Source organism: Mus musculus, chromosome 16, assembly GCF_000001635.26.
Source record: "Mus musculus strain C57BL/6J chromosome 16, GRCm38.p6 C57BL/6J".
NCBI lineage: Eukaryota > Metazoa > Chordata > Mammalia > Rodentia > Muridae > Mus > Mus musculus.
The window spans coordinates 43,343,329-43,363,764 of NC_000082.6; the positions used below are offsets into that span (position 1 = coordinate 43,343,329).

Below are 20,436 nucleotides of genomic sequence, written 5' to 3' on the forward strand. Positions count from 1 at the left end.
AATACCATCCATTGTGAACTGATGGCAGCCAGAAAGATATTGGGAAACAACCTACTGAAACTATGTTATCTCTCATTAGTAAATGAGGCCAATTTCCAGGTTGTACTATCAAAACAAAGCACAAGGTCCTGGAGTGCCTGAGAGAAGGGTGTGAAGTAAAGTTGAAATCTCCTCGTTTGACTGTGTAGTTAACTAAACTTTCCAGTTATGTTTTAAAGTATAATCACACAATTTTGGGGTAAAAAAATAAGCAATAATATATGGTAATTTTGTCAATTGTGAGTGAAACAGTTAATGCCTTTATAATACATACACACATGCTCACATACATTTTATATATACATATATACACATATACGCATATGTATACATATATATAATTTTCAAGGTGTGGTGGCACACACTTTTAGTCCCAGCATACTAGAGGCAGAGGCTAGATGATTTCTGAGTTTAAGGCCAACCTGGTATATATACATAGCAAGCTTCAGTCTAGCCAGAGCTACATAGTGAGGCTCTATCTTTTACATAGAACGAATAAATGATATTTAATATTCAGCTACTCCTGGTTACATTTCCCAAACAGTAACATGCAGTTTGTACACAGGCAGCTCTTACTGTACTTCCATTAATGTTGTGCTTTGTAATATTCATTTCAGCAAACTTCTGAGAAGGCATCGTATATGTATGTGTGTGTTTTCCAAAAATCTGTTATAATAACAGTTTACCTGTCTTATTATGTGCAACTGAATACCTATTATATTTAGGAAATGAAACACTTGAATTTCAGAATTAGTTTTCTGTGTGTGGGGGTTTTTTTTTTTCATTTCCAGAGGGAGTTATCTCATTTAAATTATTCTAAACACACTTTCTCTGCCATTGCACATCTACAAAATACTGTGATATTAGAGCTTATTATTCTCTTTTATTTTACCATATTGGAAATATCAAAATTAGGTAAAAAGTGAATGAAATCTTTGACACACAACAAATATAGATGAATCATTAATGTAATTTTAAGTATATAGCACTAAATGTCAGTATACTAAAAATTACCATATTTTATGAATTATAAGTGACCAGTTTATAAATCTGAACACAATATCATTACTTAGTACATATATATAAGCACACAAGTTTATATATAGGTGACAAAACTGCATGCAAAAGAGGACGAATACAAGATGAAAATGAAAACCACGATGGCTTTTAATTCATTTAGATGGAAACAAACTATTAAGTAAGCTGAACTACCTGGTTAGTTAGCATTGTTGGAAAGCTTCTCACTCCTGTTTCTAATTTCCTGATGTCTGTTACTTCATTAGAAAATTACAATTTGACTGACTAGAGAAATGGCTCCTTATTGGTTATGAGTTTTCTTCCAAAGGACCTGAGTTTTGTTCCCAAAACCCATATCAGGCAGCTCAGACTCCCTCTTCATTGGATCAAACTTCCTCTCTGGCCTGTACAGTCACCAATACACATGCGCACTTGTGCACATCAGACAGACAGACACACACACACACACACACACACACACACACACACACACCACAATTAAAAATAATATAAAATGCTTTAACTTAACTATATGAGTAAATAAACAAGGCTGAACCTGGACAAATGATGAGTATCCGACAGGTACCAAAATATGATCAATCAAATTCAATACCCCACATAGTAATAGCATTGTCACTACCCTACTAGCCACACTCTACATGTTAGCTACTACTGCGTCAATTGTCCCCAGATCTTTTTGTTTAAGAGAATAAGCAACTACTATGTGTTAGCAATCTCATATCACTGGGAGGTGAAGTGGCTTGATGAAATACTTTGTGGTTTGTTATGGTGTTGTAGTCAAAATGTCAACAAAGGCTGAAAAACTGTCATGCCAAGGCTTCTGTGGCTGGAGGATTCTTGAAATATTTCTCACTCACTTGTTTCGATACTTAATATTGACTACCCCATAAGGTTGCTTGGGTATCCACATGGACAGGTTCTAGCCTTCCCAGAAGGAGGGATCCAAGTAGTAAGGTAGAAATGGTAATGGGAGCAGCATCTGTAGTTTGGGATCATGAGCAAGTCACTATCCCTGTGCCACACTCTGTTGGTAACAAAGAAGAACCTTGAATCAGGGTATGGAGGACTATGTAAGAGAGTGAATTTGGGAAATGGCAATTATCAACAGTAGTCTTAGATTGCCGTTGTCACACAGACCAGCGTTTCCTTACATACTTCGCCTCTTCATTTACTGATGCTTCTGCATCCCAAACTCCCGTCTGTGGTCTGTCCTTGGTGGCATTGTCAGATTTGTATCTCTCTCCCAAACCGGACAAGAAGACTACAACTTTCTGCCCTTAGTAAGTCAGCGCCAGCCATCTTCTAAGTCCATGCGTTCCATTTAATATCGGATGACTTCTATGAGCTTCTCTCTCCGTAGGCTTTGGGGGTTTTGAGCAGTATTGGTTTTGAATTTTGTTTGTTGATTCTAGAATTTCTTATTTTCAGTGTCCTAGACTTCATATTTCCTAAACAGTCCCAGAAAGTTGTCATCATTTTGTTGTTATTATGGATTTATTAACTCTCATAATTAAAATAAGGTACATTAATTTGCATAATCAGAAAGTGTTTTTTTCCATTGTTGACATAATATTTGTCCAGATGGTCAATTGTGCACTCCACAAATATTTACAGAGAACCAATCATGTGTCACATTGTCACATGAAAGAACTAGAAAGTAATAGTGGTAAGCTGTGTAGAAAAAGAAGGACTGTCAAAGGAGAAATCAGCACAATATACAAAGTTAAAAAACATGGTAAACAATTTGAAGTCCTTGTTTATTCTAAAATAACCTTCTATTTGAAGGAACAGTGCTTCAGCCATGTCAGTTTAGTTTAGTAGCTGTTACTCTCTAGACCAACTGAGAATCACATGTCACCAAGCAAGACAGCTTAAAATGATGACTCACTGGTGTAATATGTGAGCTGGCAGTATGGAGACATGTGCTTCATAATAAATAGTGCTTGTCTAGTACTTTGTGAGCAATTGAAGATTAGCTACATATACTTCCTTTCCCACAACTGCCTCTGTATGTGACAAAATGCATACAGGTGTCTAAGCCACAAAGGGATACATTGATTGAAAAATGTGTGACATAGCATTTGCTATCCCCTGCATTCTAAATCAGTTGTCAGCCCTCATCTACAGAAATAGATCCGTATCAGAGGATATCTTTATTTCCATATTAGAGTTTACTTAGAGGGAAGGCTTATCTTTAGACTAAGAAAGCAGCAGCACTAGAGGGAAGTGCATGTTCCAGCCAGTGTGCTCATATACACATGTATATACATGTACACATGTAAACACGCGTATCCGTACTGGAGAGTTCTGTGTCAGCTTGTCACCAGCTAAACTCTTCTACCAGGAGGGAGCCTCAGTTAAGAAAAGGCTCCATGAGATTGGGTTGTGTCTCTAAGACTGGGCTGTGGGCAAGCTTGTAGAGCGTTCTGTTACTGATTGTTTGGAGAGAACCCAGAGCATTGTAGGTGGGGCCACCCCTGGGCTGGTGGTCCTGGATTCTAGAAGAAAAATAGACTGAGCAAGCCATGGAGAGCAAGCCAGTAAGCATCAACCCTCCATGGCCGCTCCTGCCTCCAGGTTCCTGCCCTGATTGAGTTCCTGTCCTGACTTCTTTCATTGATAAACAGTGATATGGAAACAGAATAAACCTTTTTCCACCCAAGTTTCCTTTTAGTCATTCTGTTTCATTTCAGCAGTAGAAACTCTAACCAACACATTGTCCATTTGTCAGCAAAGAGACCCTTTTCATAACAGTGAAGTGTTGAGCATATTCTTCTTATGAAAGGAGAGGTGATTAATACTGCTACAAAATGGCATAAAATGTTTTTCCTTGCATTTCTATTTATCAAGATGTGTAGTGTAAGGCAATTAAAGTGTGATTCGAATTTTGAATACTTTCCAAGTTTTATTTTTATGGATACATAATACACATACAAAGATTTCTGCACATGCATATAGAATGCAATGTGAAGTTTATATCCATGCATACATTCTATGATTTAATCACCAGCCTTTTGACACCAGGTTCCATGATGCTAAGACAAACAGAAAAATACCATTCTTGTGGGTGATCTTCTTAAAGACTTTCCAGTATATTCTAGGACTACAACTTGTAACCTCTGAAAGGAAGAACTATGAAACAATTTAAAACAATTAGACCACATTTCCTTTTTTTTTTCTGTAATTTGTTGAGTTGGTGGTGAAACCTTGCCTAGGAGCTTGAATTGGTTGACTCTTAGAAGCCAAGGTCATCAAATTGTAGTACTAAAAATTAGCTAGAAATATTTCCAGAAAAAAAAATAAGTTCAATTAAGTTGTTATGATTAAATATTTGAGAAGTTGACTTTTGTAGCTCCCAGACTTGTTCTAACTCAGACAAATGTTGGCAGTCAGGATGGTTCCCATTCTGTAGCACCGTAGCTACTGCCCCTCTCCTAAAGAAAGGCTTAGAAAATCTGTATATTCTCATTTCCCCAAAGTGAGTGATTACACTTCCATCTCTGGCTCTATTCCACCCAAATTTCCCCCTTTCCACACTGAACTATTTGTTCATTCCTAGATTGCCAATATCAGTTAAGTGCTGATCATATTCTAGAACACCAAAGTAATTAACAATAAGGTGTGAATGAGGTTTACAGGTTCACGAGGAAAATTTACATTTTAAAGAGGGTCGTGTTAAACACAAATGAACTCCTAATAGTTGGAATGTGTGAGAGAAGATTTCTTTCTCTGCAGGGCATGGAGGAAGATTTCTCTTACTCCTTTTTCAGCCCTGAGATAGAGATCAAGAAGCTGAGTGTGGTGGCACACAACTTTAATCCCAGCACTTGGGAGACAGAGACAGGTAGTTCTCTGAGTTCAAGACCATCCTGGTCTATATCTCGAGTTCCATCTTGAAAAACCAAAACAAACAATGTCAAAAAAAATCTAAACAAACAAAACCACCAAGAGTTTCATTGACAATCTCCAGTTGCTGCCTCCATGCACAGTTACATAGTTACACAGTTACGTAGTTACACCTTGCACAGACTGACCAGTTTTCTTCTCTAGATCCTTTTGGGTGCCAAATCCATCCTCAGGTGTGACCCATCTGCAGCTAAAAAAGGTGGCAGAAGAAACCTGCTCTCACATGCTTGAGTAATCTTGCTGTTCTTCATAGAAGTGTCCTGGAAATTGGAAGAGAAACACTGTATTTACAAAATGAAAGAATAATAATTAGTAGTAACTTTGAGCTTTAGACAGCTCTTTCTCTATTGGTTTTTAAAATGTCCTTACAGTCATTTTTGAAGGAGTTAGAAATAATGATATTCACAGAACTAATCTGAATTTGCCAACAAAATAAATAGTGGAATTAAGATTCAAATCCAAGATCCAAAAAATTTCACTGCAAATTTCTGTTTTTTATTTTTTCACTAGTAAATTTTATAGATAAAAATACCTTTTTGTAAATTGAACTAAGCATGCTTACTAAAATTAAAGACCTAAGATAGTTCACAGTCTATAATTCATCTGACTTTTTTTCTCATCTTAAGCTTATAGATAGAAAGATCCTTCAGGTTAAAGCTCTGAGAGTCAAGCCATAGAGTTAGTTTATGTCTTTCTCTTCATGGATGTTGGCCAGTATTAGCAATTTAAATTTTCTCTACAGAAATATTGTCAGTGTAGTGTAAATAACTCTTGTTAAGCTTAGAGTCAGGCAACCCCATAATTTGCCATCCAAACTGGAGAGCTTTTAAAAGTGAAAGCGGGGACTATTCAAAGTTGGCATCTGAGCAATCATAAGGGAAACTGGAACTACCCTGGATCAAGTGGGGGACACTATCACCCAGCCTAAAAGGCATCATTCTAAGTCAAATAGCTGGGAGAGCGAAAGGCCGGCATGTTATCTGTTACTTGCAAGTGCATGCAATGATTAGGGACCAACTTCAAGGGAAATGCAAAATCAAGACAAGTAGCATCAAAGTTAAATGTGTCAGTGTGGAACTACGCATATCTTAAACTACCATGGGAGCCAACACTTTTTTTTCTCTTGATAACAAATACCCTCTTGCTACATGCTGTCCACGTATATGAACCTTCCACTTCTGCCTCTGAAGGATTTTGTCTGGAGATGGCCCTAGACTAGAGTATCACAGTCAGCCAAAGTGCCAGTGTCAGCAATGGCAGGAAGAGGACTGAGCAGTTACTGCTAACCATTGCTGAGTTACTCAGCAGACCTCCGAACACGATTACTTCTCATCTACCTAATTTAAAAAGTTGAAAGTAACTTCATTTGTTCTTTTAAAAAAACAAAACAAAAAACAAAGCCAGTTTTCTTAAAATTTTAATTTTTATTGGAAGCAGGAAGTTTCCCTTCTTGACAGCTTCTTGAAGTGGTAAAATTGTCTAGGGGAAGAGTTCACAATGGAATACAGGATGCATTACATAATGCAGTCCTTTGTTTATGGAGCCTCTGACAGAATCCTGCAATTTGGGCTGATGCTAAATACTGCCACCAAAGTCCTCCCTAACTTTAGGCAACTCTGAGTCTTTCTCTCCACCTCCTGCCATGATTATTCTGGCTTCTGATTGAATCACACCTTATGTTTAAAGTCACTAACCTAAAATGACCCAAAGCTACTTATTTCTCTCCTCAACAGTTCCCTGTGACTGGTAATATTTGGAATGCCTGAAAATAGCCTCTGTCCCAACTTCTGTAGCCCCTACTCCAAAAGCAAATGCTATAACAGTCTCTTCACTCGGGTTTTTAAACCTCAGGTGAGAGATTTTGGAAACTAATTAGCATGCTAAGGAGTCTGTGGCATTTAGGTGAGTCACAGTCACACAATCTAAGCAACAGAGAAGGAATCTTGTTGCTAGGAAGACTGGGGAGAATAGATATTGGGTAGGCAACACTCTAATCCAACTGTAATGGCAAAAAATAAAAGGGAAATTAATGTGAGCTATAAAAACTAAAATATAATTTATGCAGAAGGTAGGAATAAGGTGCATTACAAGATAACTAAAGCAATTAGATTGATAAATGAATGCTGATTGGATTCTCCAGGGAGGAGCAGGGGCTGAAAGCTGGAACAGCCAGGCTCTACATAGTGGCCACTGCTTCTGAAGTTCTTTATTCTTGAGAGCTAGGAACCAAGGCTTATTTCTGCCCTACCACCTCAGAATGGACAGTACTTACTAAACTGTGATAAGTGCATGAATACGATGCTAGTGCAGTCAAGGAGTGATTGACAAATTATAGAGATGCTAGAAAAAGAAAACTGAAACTGGATGCTCCCTGGAACACTAAGATTGAAAATATATTCTAATGTGGTTGTTACATACAGGAATACTTCTTATTAAATATGAGAACCGGCGATGCCTCGAAAGATGTAACAAGCAATAGCAGCTAAAGTACCAAGTCAGTAATGAGCTTGGCATTTGAAACCAAGTTATGTTTCTAGAGTTAGCATTTTGTAATACACAAATAATAGTCAGGTGCCCATCTGAAGTCTGTTGCTTCCTCTTGCTCCCCTTCCCTGTGTTCTCTGCAGTCTCCAAGAATTTCCAGCGTTAAAAGGAGCTTTTGCAAAAATGGAAAGTCATTCGCTGGAGATTTAAAGTTTACTATCGTAGAAATTTGCACTTAGTTTCAGTTCTTGTCATGAGGATTCCAATCGAGATGCCTCTGGTCAAGCAGATTGTTAATTTCCATAATGAATTGATCCTCTTATCATGTAATGACCTTCTTTGCTGCTAATGACAGTTTGACTTAATCAGTCTAATGTGGTTATGATTTTCTTGGAATACATTCCTCCAGCTCTGTCCTTTTCTGCCTATGTTGTTCCCTCAAGCTAAAGTGAGTTTCTTGGAGGTAATACTTTTCTGGATCTTGCCTTTCTTCTTTATACTCCTTTATTCTTAATCCACTCAAATGCTCCACTTCTTTTGATTGGGGCATGTAATTTATTTGTATGCCCCATTAGGGGAAGACTTCCTGTGCCATCTTGCCAATTTTGGCGTATTTTGTACTCTTCCTCATTTCCTGTTCTGCACTAGGCTTTGATTTTCCAGTGTTCCCTTTTTGTTTCTCTCTCTCTCTCTCTCTCTCTCCTTCTTCTTCCTTTTTTCCCTTCCTTGTCTCCCTGAATATCCTTCCCATCTCTTCCTTTTCCCCTCTCCCTTTCTCCTTCTCTACATGCCAACTGTATCTCCTAAGTTTTGGTTTTGTTTTTTTTTTTTTAATTTTCAAATTTTGACAGTGTCACACTAAGCTGCCCAGGTAGGCCTCTGACTTGTGATCTCCCTGCCTCAGAATCAGAGGAAGGGGTTTTGAATCCTGGTTTCCTTTCTCTTTTCATTGTATAACTACTATAGCTTTTATATGTATTTGTCATGAATCTTCCATTAAACAACTTAAAATGAGCTCCCTAAGCTGATAACATTTGATAGCATACAGCACCTCTGTGCTTTTCTTCTCTGCTCTCTACACTTTCCATGTTTCAGATGCCACAGCTTACTGTATTATGCTATGTGTACAATAACAAGTTATTACAATTGCTAGTATTCAACATCCTGGAGTTGGAAGTAATTCATATACGTTTATTATACTGTTAGCGATCTCTGGCCTTTGACAACTTACCTTTCTGAGTGAGTTCTACCCTTTTCTATGTTCTCACACTGGTAATTAATGTCCTTTCTCTTCAGCTCTTTTTATTGTTAGTTTTTAAGTGTATTTAGTTGTGATGAACTTCCTCAACCTGTTTGTCTGGAGAGGTCTTTGTACCTTATTTCCTTCGCTATATTGCAGGACAGTTTTTCTAGCTACAGTGGTCTCAATTAATAGTTTTTCTACAATGATTTGAGTGTATAATTCTACTTTCGTCTGACCTGCAAAGTGGTCCAAGCAAACTTCTGAACATCCTTTTTGAACACACAGTAATTATTTTTCTCTTGCTTCCTTCAAAATTCTCTTTGTTCTTTTAACAATTTGATTACATAATGCCCTACACATATTTCTTATATCTAGTTTGAGTTCCTTGGCCTTTATGAATATTTCCTCCCCAGATTTGTTTTCTCTTCTGTTTCTATAAATCATACACACACACACTCACTCACATACACACACACACACACACACTCACACTCACACACACCCTGAGTCTCTCTTGTCTATCATGTGTTTATGGACTTCTTCTGTTTCATCCTTTTTCCTTCTATTTTTCTTTTTGTTTCCTTAAATCCATATTTTTAATTGATCTGTTTTGAATTTCACATCTGCTTTGGGAGGCACAACCCTAGTGAGTATTTCTGGTCAATGTTGTATTCTTCTGCTCCAGTAGTCCTTGCTTCACTCTATTGTTGCTTTCGTCTCTATATCTTTATTAGCTTCTCGTTTTGATCGCGTCTCCTTTTCATGGTTTTCTTCAGCCCTCTTAGCTGTTGGTCTGTATTCTTTTGCAGATCACCTAGCTTCTGTAAGGACAACCAGCTGTTTTGAATACTTTCTTAGTCAATTCACAGTTCTTCATTTCTATCAGATTGGTTGATTTGTTTCCTTTGATTGTGTCATGCTTTCTTGATTCTTTACATTTTTCACAAGTTTGTTTTCTGTGTGTCTGGAGGAGCGAATACCTCCCCCTACACCCAACCATTTGAAGTAGAAGTGACTGAGAAAAGCTCACCAGTGACCACTGCTTGATGTGAGGGACTTAGGTGGTTACTCAGGGACACCTATGAGTTACAATAAAAGGAGCCACCCGGGGGCCCTCTGAAGTTGTGCCTGCTTTACTTCCTTCTCGCCATCACTGAGAACAGCCTCGAGTATGCAGTTTCCAAATCTTCCAGAGAACTAGTTTTAAGGAGTCACCTCCTCATTTCCTATATCCTTAGCTGCCCCACAGGACTGGGTTCTACAGGGAAGCCAGAACTGACAAAGTCGGAAGCCAGAACTGACAAAGTCGGATTCCAAAGCAGCCACCCCAAAAAGGTTTCCAGGCAGCCAGGAACGCAGACAGAGCGGTGCCCTGACTAAACCTACTCAGTTTTCCATAGGAGAATTCATGGCCTGCAGTACTGTCGGTGTGAAGTTAAGCTGGTTTGGAGGGGTGAGAGCCCAGCTCTAGTGAAATTGCTCATATTGCTACTTGAATGTGACTCTTCTTGCCTTGTGTCTTCTTAGTAGTGGTGATGGTGTGCTTCTACGTCTCAGCTAGATCTCTTCAGAATATTGTGGTTCCAATAGTATTATTAGAGCTCTGTTGCTTGGGCAAGATGATAGGGAACATTCATGCTTTGCCATCACACTAACTGCATCCCTATATGTTGTCTGTTATACCTTAATTTTGCCAAGACATCAAATAGAGTATTAGCATGTGCAACTTCAGTAACAGCATTTCCAGCATGCCTGTGTCTGTAGCCATTTAATGAAATTTACTTGTAACTTTAGACCAACCTCCTTGGTTACATTAGACTACTTCATGTTAGCTGAGTTAAGTAGTACTTCATCTTTTGAGATTTATCATATTTTCTGATTACATGTATAGATATGCTTGACTGAGTGAATACGTGCAGATGTGAGTGCAGGTGCCAGCAATGTCCATAAGAAGGATTAACATCCCATGAAACTGTGGATATAGGAAGTTGTGGCCACCCAATGTGGGTGCCAGAAACCATACTCAGGTCCGCTGCAAGAGCAGTATGAACTCTTTTTTTTTTCCCGAGACAGGGCTTCTCTGTGTAGCCCTGGCTGTCCTGGAACTCACTTTGTAGACCAGGCTGGCCTCGAACTCAGAAATCTGCCTGCCTCTGCCTCCCAAGGGCTGGGCTCAAAGGCGTGCGCCACCACGCCCAGCTAGTATGAACTCTTAACCACTGAGCACGCGCACTCCTCTCCTTAAACAGTGCTGCTTTACTTGGATAGAGGAACTCCTATTTCAGTTTAATTAATTGAGCGACTTGTTTTCAGAAGCAGAATTTTAAAACAACTCTGCTAAAGACTTATATTAGTAACATTGACCCTTTTATAACTCATTGTGCTGTTTGGATTTTTGTCAATTTGATATAAGCTACAGTCATTTGGGACGAAGGATCCACAATTGAGAAAAATGCCTCCATTAGACTGTTCTGTAGCTAAATCTGAAGGGCATTCTCGTGATGAACTATTGACATGGAGGGCCCAGTCCACTGTGGGTGGTGCCACTCCAAGACATGTAGTCCTCAGTAGTAAAGGAAAGAAGGTTGACCCAGCCATAGAGAGCAAGCCAGGAAGCTGCTTTCCTCGGTGGCCGCTGCTTTAGTTCCTGCCTTGATGTCTTCCTGAGGTAGAGAGGAAACTCCCAAAGTTGCTTTTGCTTTTGGTATTTTCTCAAAGCAACAGGAACCAAGCTAGGACAGTTACTGTTTATTGTCTGTGCAATAAGTCAGCATTATCTGTAGTTACTTTGAGTTCCAACATTTTATGTTCTTATTGTTCAGTTTAATTTAACAGATACTAATTAATGGGATACTTACAAAACACAAACTAATAAGCTAGAACCTGAGTGGATACAGAGATTAAATAATGTGATTTTTCATGCAAATACTTGATAATGTGATACAATAAAGATTGAGGTGTGTATCTGTAATACATCCTAGCTCCTTGGGTTTGGCATCAAAAATGTATGGTCATTTCTTTCTTAGTATTTCTCATTTCTAGGTTTGGCAAAGAAAAGTGTTCTCTGAACTATCACTTGGCTATACATTTGTATATCGTTTTAATTTTAAAGAATCATTATATAAAGTATATCATTATACATTTTAATTTATATTGTTCTAAAATCATTAGATTATCCATCTGCAAAAAAAATGTAATTATTCCCTTTCTGGTTATTGAAAAGCTAAACAGTGGTTTTATGAGAATTGTACAAAACAGTGAGTGGGAACAGGTAACAATGCACACGCTCCCCCATGCTCCGAGCTGCACAAGCAGCTTCCTGTGCATGTTACAGCTCCCACCTGTTACTTGTGACTTCTACACAGCACATATGATTACCCTTTATTCCTACCTAAATAGCAGTTAGCTCTTGATTCCAGTGGTTTCAGTGGCACATCTGCACAGCAGATCTGCTGCCCAAGCTGTGATGCCCTGAGAGAGCAGGTTAGACTCTGGTGTGCATTAGAGGTTCGAGTAAGGAGAGGATGGGTCCTCTTCTACAAGCCGGTCCATGATCCTCATGCTAGAAGCCCAGAAATCGGCTGCAAAGAAACTGGCAATTTGGGTAGGTGAGTAAATCATTCTAATTATGGCAACGTAGAAACTTGTTTTCTTGGTAGTATGAGAATTTCATGCTTTTGAAAAGTATCAGAAGGGAGAACAAATCTTTATAAATCTCAAAAGAAGCTCTCTAGCAGTGACCAATTTGATTTCTTTCCTTACCTAAGCCTTTCTGGGTCATAAGCGGGTTATATTCATGTCGCGTCCCATGATTTTCTTAGTAAAAAAATTTGCATCTGAAGCCTAGGAAAATGTTTGGCCTGCACAGTTGAATGTTTGAACAGGTGTGTGCTGCCCTGGTCTGGCTGAGGAAGGTAGTCCTAGTCCTTAGAACCTGCTATTAGGAGAGGGTTTCTCATGCCAGCTTCCAGGGGCTCATCAGCAAAGGCTCCGGTGATACTTAAGCCTATTACCTGCTTACTAACCCACTTCCCTCCTTCCCCTCTGTGTTCTCATGAAGAAATTGATTTAATAGTTTCAAGATATTATTAAATACATTCTACATTAATATTATATGTCCTCTTTGAATCCAAGTGGCAATACAATAGAATTTCATTTTATAAATAACACCTTTCAAGCTAACACCACAGGGCACAGTACAAAAGAATCAAAATAGAACACAAATGCTGTAATCAAATGCAGACCCCAGGAAGGCTGATTAAAAAGGCATGTTGCTAGCAAGAGCAGCCGACAGGGTAAGTAGAGTGGGTCATAGCCGAGAAGCCAGCTGAACAGAAGGGCAAACGAAAATAAAATGGACTTGCCAGCCCGTTTTACAGGGATTCATGATGCTCTGTGTGCATCATCTCTTCTTGACTCGAGAACTGACTCAGAGGTATGTGAACATGGTGTGGAGGGAGGGCCTCAATGCAGGGTTAGTGTGTCTTCCCTTGGTATTTATATGTAACACAAACAAAAGAAGCCCTTAAGCATCCCCACCTGTGATTGACAGAGATGCCCACAATGTGATTGTGAGAGGATGGTGAGGGGATCCAGAAAGCCTTGTCTTGATGGATGTTACTCCTGGTTTTTCAGACATGACATGAAAAGGGATCTATTCCACTGCAGTGAGATGAGTACTGCTTGTGACCAGGCCTAGGGAAAGATGGACTTATGGGTGAGGCATGAGCCTCCCCAAAGTACACTTCCCTTAGCACTCTACTGATCCACTTAGAATTTGTGCTCAAACAATAAGCAAGCAGTTTTCTAATGTCAGAGGTTTTTAAACCTAACTTCTATTAACCAAAAAAACAAAAACAAAAACAAAAACAAAACAAAACCAAAAAATAAAAACCCAACAACAACAAAACCCTTCTTACATTAGGAAAGCAAGCAGAAGAAGGGAACTGTGTTGGAGTCTATATTCCTACCTTGGTTTAAAGCTAATCCCAACAGTAATCATCACGTGTCTTTAGTAATGAACCCAACTGCTCACTCCCTGGTGCTTTTTTGTTTAATAAAAGTTTTACAGTGTAGGAGAGTATTATATCAGAAACATAGAATACACTGATTTGTAGTTAGGAGAGAAAGAAAAAGTGAGACCTAAGGTGGGTTTTACCTTTCTCCAACTTTGAATTATTTGTCATGGTCCTAATAGTCCACATCACTGGGATTCTGGTGTGTGGAGGGGATGCTGATTTGGGTCACAGAGTTAGATCAGTACTGTCATATTTCTGTTTGGCCTTTTCCTTAAGTAAATCATAAAAGTGTGGGCAGCACTGGGAGAGAAGGGTAACTGTACAAATATTAGTACTGAGTTTTTTTAAACTGGTGATGTATAGGTTTCCATTTAGTAGCCTCTTATTTCCCTTCCTTCTGACAGTATTTATCCAGCAGAACAGAGGGAGTCAGTTCATTAATGAACATAAATAAAAGTGCAATACATTAAGAACACTAGATCGTAAGTCCAAAGTGAGTTATTTCATGAAATGTGTGAGCAAATAATACCTGTGTCTGTTACCAATCGCCTTCATTGATTTTCTATTGCTGTGATAAAATCCATGACCAAAGGCATCTGGAGAAAGAGTTTATTTGTGCTTAGAGATCCCATCCAAACCCCTATAGGGAAACAGGGCTAACTGGAAGTGGGGCAAGGCTATAAACTCTCAACCCCACCCCAGTGATGGATTTCCTCCAGCCAGGCTGTACCTCTCAAATGTTCTAAATAACCTTTCCAAACAATGTCACCAGCAAGGACCCCAGTGTTCCAGTACACAAGCCTATGGAGACAGTTCTCATTTGAACCCTAACAACCCTTTGAGTCTAAATTCACCCTTCCTTACCTACTCTACAAAAATTGTGACTCTTTAAAGTATTCTCCTTTATCATTTCTCAGACTTGTGGCTAAGATCAAGTTAAGCATTTTCCTTTGTCCACTGGCCTGAAGGTACTTTGTCAGTTGAGAGTCCAGTAGACATACTACAGAGGGCTTCCTTCCTGGCTCTATCTACTCCATTGGCCGACTAATGCATTGTGCACAATTTCTCCAGAACCTGACTTCTTTCTTTTGCATAACTTTTCTAGTGTTTGTCAGTATGGAACATACTCCTATCTATTTGCTCCAGCTGAGGTACAGATAGCAACCCCACTACCTGATCTCTGCCCACTTCTCCTGGCACACACCATGCAGGCACACATACATGAGGTTCTATCCCATGGATATCTTTTACTGCCACTCAAAAATACAGGTACCAACAATTTCTGTTGAGAAAGCTCTCTGGCACATTTCTGGCATTCAGTAGACAATGCCTGTGCCTTGTTGAACAATGTCTGTATCCAAATCCTAAAAGATTTTACTTGTACCCAGCAAGGTCTGGATTGTTGTCTAAGAATACAAACAACTTTTCCTTGAACATGCTATGTGAGCTCTACAAGGAGTGGCTATTCCTTACATTTGCTGTTCTTTCATGTTTAGAGTTATCTTTAATTCTTCTAAGGTATTCTCCCCTTATTCTAGTCACCTATTAGTGTTAATAGTTCTTTACTGCAATGTGTTTTTTCTCTTCCGATGGAACCTGCTTCATACACTCCGAAGTAACATTAAAATGATCTGTGATGCTTAGGGTTGGAGGAAGTCCATATGTCCTCACAGGTCAGACTAAGATTGGACCTGGATATTAGATGAACAAAATGTTTTGAGAATTTAGTTAGCTAGAAAGGCAGCAAACGGTGATGCTATAAACACTGTCTGACCATATGACTTTACTGATCTACACTTTAAAGGATTTTACTCTAGTTCTCAGTGAATTTGTTATTAAAAAATAAAAATCTGGATTAATTTGTTGACCTTGGAAAATGTGTCAAAATCCAATATTATATAATGTGAATTTATAAATTATTAATGATAGCTATTATTTATTGAGAATTCAGTAATCTTCAGCAGTTAAATTTATTGGATCCATATAGCAATACAGATGTATACTTTGACTCTCTCTTGAAATAGAAAAAGAGATTGGCCTCACAGGTGATATATCTAGCAAATTTCAAACAAACAAACAAAAAATTTAACCTAGAACTTTCTGTGAGCCACAGCTTGTCAAAACCACTCCGCTTCCAAAAGCCAATCATAAGTTACCTTGGAAAACAAATAGGGTATTTTCAGTCTCTCAGTCAGAGATTTGGAGAAGAGCTACCACAAGAATCTGCAACATGTTTAGCAGCACACCCTGAGATACTGCCTGTACCATCAACCTGTTACTTAACCAGATATGGATAAACTAAGTGAACTCTGGAGATGAAATTCCCAGAACCTAAGTGTTAACAGAGTATCTAAAATGTAGCAGCCTTTATTCTGAGCTGAGTTGAAGGCAGATGAAATATTAACAGCAAGTTCTAGCAGCAGAAAATGAAATATGAGATCCTGTATCAGAAATTATTAGTAACCTGTTAAAAGAAATGCTGAAAAATGGCAGTTACCAAATTAAAACTGGGAAACAGAGCCCAAATGGGAAATTTCAAAAAGTTTGGAGGAAAATAAATGACAGATTGTCCTCTTGGCTCTTATTACTATGCCATCCTAAATCCTACTTGGCAATGGATGGTGGAGGTGAAATAAGAGCGGCATCCCTGCCAGCGTTGGTCCTCAGATTTGTAGTCCTAAGTGTCTGTGATGGTGTCTGGGGCTGACTGGAAACGTAGTTGGGAGTTGATAGCATTTGAGCTTTATCTAAATTGAAGAGCCTGGAGACTCTTATTATGAAAGGCTTCCTCTCATTTGTGAATTGGCCCCTTTGCTCCACTTTGGATGGCTGGCTTCCTCCATGCAGAGCTATACTAAATGTTCTACATGGGAAAGCTATTCTCCTTAAATGCCTTCAAATTTAAAGCATCTATCTGAATATGTTCATGTTTATGACTCAAAATATCTAACATCAAAAAGAAAGAGGGGGTACAAATAGAAAATGCCCAGCAGTAAATGAAGGAGATATTTTTCCTTCAGTAACTGAAAAAGAAAAATTATTTTATGCAGAGTTGTTGAGCATTTGATGCCAGAGGGGAGAAAAAGGGAAATGAGCTATAGAACCATAGAATCTTACTGTTGGCAGAAACAGCAGAGTTCATGCAGTCCTACCCTATCATTTTTCAATGAAGAAACTGAGACATGGGGAGTTAAGGGACTTGACTTGCCCAAGATACAGAGTTGTTTACTGACAGCCATGCCAAAAATATTTCCCAACTCCCCACACAGAACTCTGTATTTCAGCATGCTGCTACCACTCTCTGCTGAAAATTAACACCAATACAGCCCAAACACAGAGGAGTTCAGTGTCTGTGGAGACCAGGAGACGGATGATTTCAAGGTAGAAATCAGGATGGGAAAAGAACAGAGAAAGGATGACTGTCCGTTGTGACTCCTCACACAAGCTTTTCAAGCCATTTGCTGTGGGCTTACTGTCCCCTACCTCTCCACCAAATAGAATGAAGAAGAAAATAAACTTTTTGTAATATCTAAAGTTTGCATGTGTTCAAATCTGATTTGCCCAGGGAATTGTGCGTACATGCTGTGTCCGGATGTAGAGTGGTTTGTAGGTGGCACGCTTACTGTACCCTGCTATTTTCTTCAGCCTGATACAGTTTCTCTAACTCAGAAATGCTTCCCTGAAATCTCAAGTTAGTTTCAGGACAAGGATGGTTCCTATCCATGGCACACATCTAAGAATGACAAATAACTTTAAGATGTAAGAATTATCTTCTCTTAATCTTCATACAGAATTGAAATATTGTAGAACTTTAGCTCAGTTTCAAGATTTGGATGAAATAATTTCTGTTTTGTAACCATATGAGTAAGTGATAGTAAACCAGTCCAGATAACACAGTGAAAAGGACTCCATGGGCTCCCCTTGCAGGCCAGTCCAACAACCTTCTTCACAATAGAGCGACCAGAGATGAGAGCCTCGGCCACATGATGAAAAGTGCAGATGGAGGGCTTTGCATGAAAACCGATTATGTGCGAGAGGGCTCAGGAGAGGATCGGGGTGGAATTGGAAAGGAGCGGCCACTGAAACAGGAGAAGAAGATATGCTTGACCAGGTCTAGTAAAATATTCCCTGCCACAACCACTGTTCCATGAAGAGACTGAGCCAAGAGGCCTAAATAAACTAACCTGGGGGTCAGTGTTACCATTAATGTGGGAGGCATCATGGAGAGCACATCCGGACTTGTGTTACACAGTAATCACTGCTGGGTGTCAGCATTCATCAGCCAGATGGTCAGACCCACAATTAATCAATTAGGCTGGGACAATCAACTGGACTAAGTTTTCCCCTTTGGTAAAACAGCCTCATCATGTGGTCAAGGCCAATAGCACTTTTATCCTGTTGCTTTTGGAGTAGCTTCTAAAAATTCCCTCATTTTTTTTTTTCTTTTGGCCTCTGGTTACTAGACACTGTCAGGCTCCCAGTTCCTTTGATAACATGGATTCCCCAATCAAGGTTTTCACATAATAGATCATCAGCATCCCCCGTATTCACATTGTAACACTGAAAATCCCACATGAAAACAAGCTCTTCAAAGCAGCATGGTAAGCCCTACATCCAACTGATCTCCTGTAGTATTTCTTCTGGTTCTACTCAATCTGGTGGGACACCAATGGCAGAGCTTCTCTGACTGGGCACATAAGGGTGATAAGTGATGCTAGTGATAATAGTAGTTTCTGGTGTATTCGGCGTCAGACAGACATACCATGACAAAAATAGATAAACATCAACTCAGCCTTTATAACGCCAATTAGGATGATACGGTCACCCCCCTTTCAAAGAGAAGGAAACAGACTAGGAAATTCATTGAACATGTGATAGGATACTCTACTGACATGCTGTGGGACAGAAGCTACATAGCCTGTCATACATGTTTTCTTAACAGACACAACCTTGTGCCTCTGAGAGCTAAAAGCTAAGAATGTGTTCTAGATCTTGGCGGCTCCCCTTCAAACTTCAAGTTGTTCACTAGTGTTTTTCTTCTCTGGAGGCTCATTCTGCTTCCCATGCTACACAGCTCCAAACCACAGCCGGACTTTCCCCTTCCGTGTCGAGGGTTCCCAGTCTCCCGCTCAGGAGCCTTACCTACATTGGTATCTTTCTGTCTGTTTTAGGTAGTTTTCATCAGTTGATTTATAGCACAGCTTGCCTCTCCATCACTGATTTCTTTTTTTAACTTAGATTTTACCCCTCCTTTCTTTTGGCTTACCTCTGGCTGTATTATAGTGTACAGCACAGGAGTGATGCTTCGGAATCCTGGCGGTCACTGTCTAACAGAGTCCTGGATACTATACGTATTGGGTAGAACTAGACGCGATGCAGTGCTCCCTGTGTGCACCATTGAACTTGCTGTGTCTCTTTCCTCTCAGCTCTTTTCTACTGTCAGACTTGATGTAGACTTAATGATTTTGTGTCTACACAAAGGATGCAGTCATCCCAAATATCCATCCTTGATGTATCAGTTACTCTTACAACTACTTTATAGAGTATATTACTTCTCTATATAACGGCTATATTTGCTTTTTTGTTTTGCTACTTAGCAATTGGAAAACATATCAGAATGCTAAAACAATATAGTATGGAACTACCTGTTTTTACTTGAACTTACAGCACATGAATAAATAGGTGCTCATGTAGTAATAATAACCAGCATGCTTTAGCCTTCAGAGTCTGTTTTGTTCTTACGGCCGTTCTTTCTGCAGTTTTATATTCTTTACCCCAGGGCTAATGAGGCTCTTTCATTGTGACCTGCAGTATCCTGCATATTACACAGTTGAGTCCTGCCATCTAGGCTGGCTTTCTGCTTCATTTTGCTCCTGACCTGCCTCCCCCCCCCCCCAACCCCCAACACACACACACACCCCAATGCTATTCCAGGCCTGGCCTCTCATGACCAGAGACTGCTGACTCATCCTGGCCTGTGCCAAGCTGTGCAGTCGCTTAGTGATGTGGACAGGAGTCGAAGGACTAGAATGAGCTCACCGAACTCATTTCACTTGTTGCTTACGGTACAGTCCAGCATGAGCTGGAAATGTAGGAACCTCAGCCTCCCGAGCAGAAAGAGTAAGTAGATTACACACAACCCCATCGTCAAGTCCTCAACAAGCAGGGGACGGTGTTGGGTGGGGGCTTGCTTCTCATGGCTCTTGGCTATGGCTAGGGCATTCTGGGTCATCAGGAGTTTCCCTTTGTCCTCTTTTCTTCCTCTCCTCCACAGTTGCACCCTCTCCCCACCCCCACCCCCACCCCACACCCTCCCTGAACTTCCCTTCTGAAAATGTCCGGATGGTAGAGCAATGATCTGGGCAGAAATGAAATTTTGTTAATAAGCAGCCTCCGCACGAAACCCTGGAACACAGACTCTGTGAAACTGCTTAGAGTAGCCTGTATCCTGGGAACTCACGTGAACTTCCCAACAGAATTCAAGGACATGAGAAAAGCTTCCCTACCTCCCTTCTTGAGTCTCTTTTCTTTCTGTTTTAAGAGAGGTAGTTTCAGGAGACATGGCTGCATTCTGGTGTGGTGCAAAGTTTTCCGTCGGGAGACAATAATGTACATTCCTCTGGCAGGATGGGATAGTTTTTTTTTTTTTGTTTTTTTTTTTTTTTTTTTGGTGTGTGTTTCTCTTGCTGTTGTTTATTTATAAGACAT

The 20,436-nt window shown here is 39.6% G+C and overlaps 1 protein-coding gene and 1 long non-coding RNA gene across 47 annotated transcripts in view; one reads left to right on the top strand and one right to left on the bottom strand.

Annotated features, from left to right (window-relative positions):
- Positions 1-20,436, top strand: part of Zbtb20 (zinc finger and BTB domain containing 20) — a 758,704-nt gene that overhangs the window by 467,640 nt on the left and 270,628 nt on the right. For 3 of the 45 annotated variants that reach the window (XM_030249216.1, XM_006522407.4, XM_030249220.1), the window contains exon 1: positions 12,301-19,848. The exons of the other annotated variants lie outside the window; for them this stretch is intronic. The gene's annotated coding sequence lies outside the window, so the exon portion shown is untranslated. Of the gene's footprint in view, positions 1-12,300; positions 19,849-20,436 lie in introns of those variants that run through there. 45 annotated transcript variants of the gene reach the window in all.
- On the bottom strand, positions 2,553-20,338 carry Gm9968 (predicted gene 9968). 2 transcript variants are annotated; one of them, NR_167987.1, is made up of 3 exons: positions 20,235-20,338; positions 12,102-12,302; positions 2,553-5,243 (listed from the first exon to the last, which is right to left on the bottom strand). It is a non-coding gene; the product is annotated as a predicted gene 9968 (long non-coding RNA). The 2 variants fall into 2 exon arrangements; NR_167988.1 differs by lacking the exon at positions 12,102-12,302.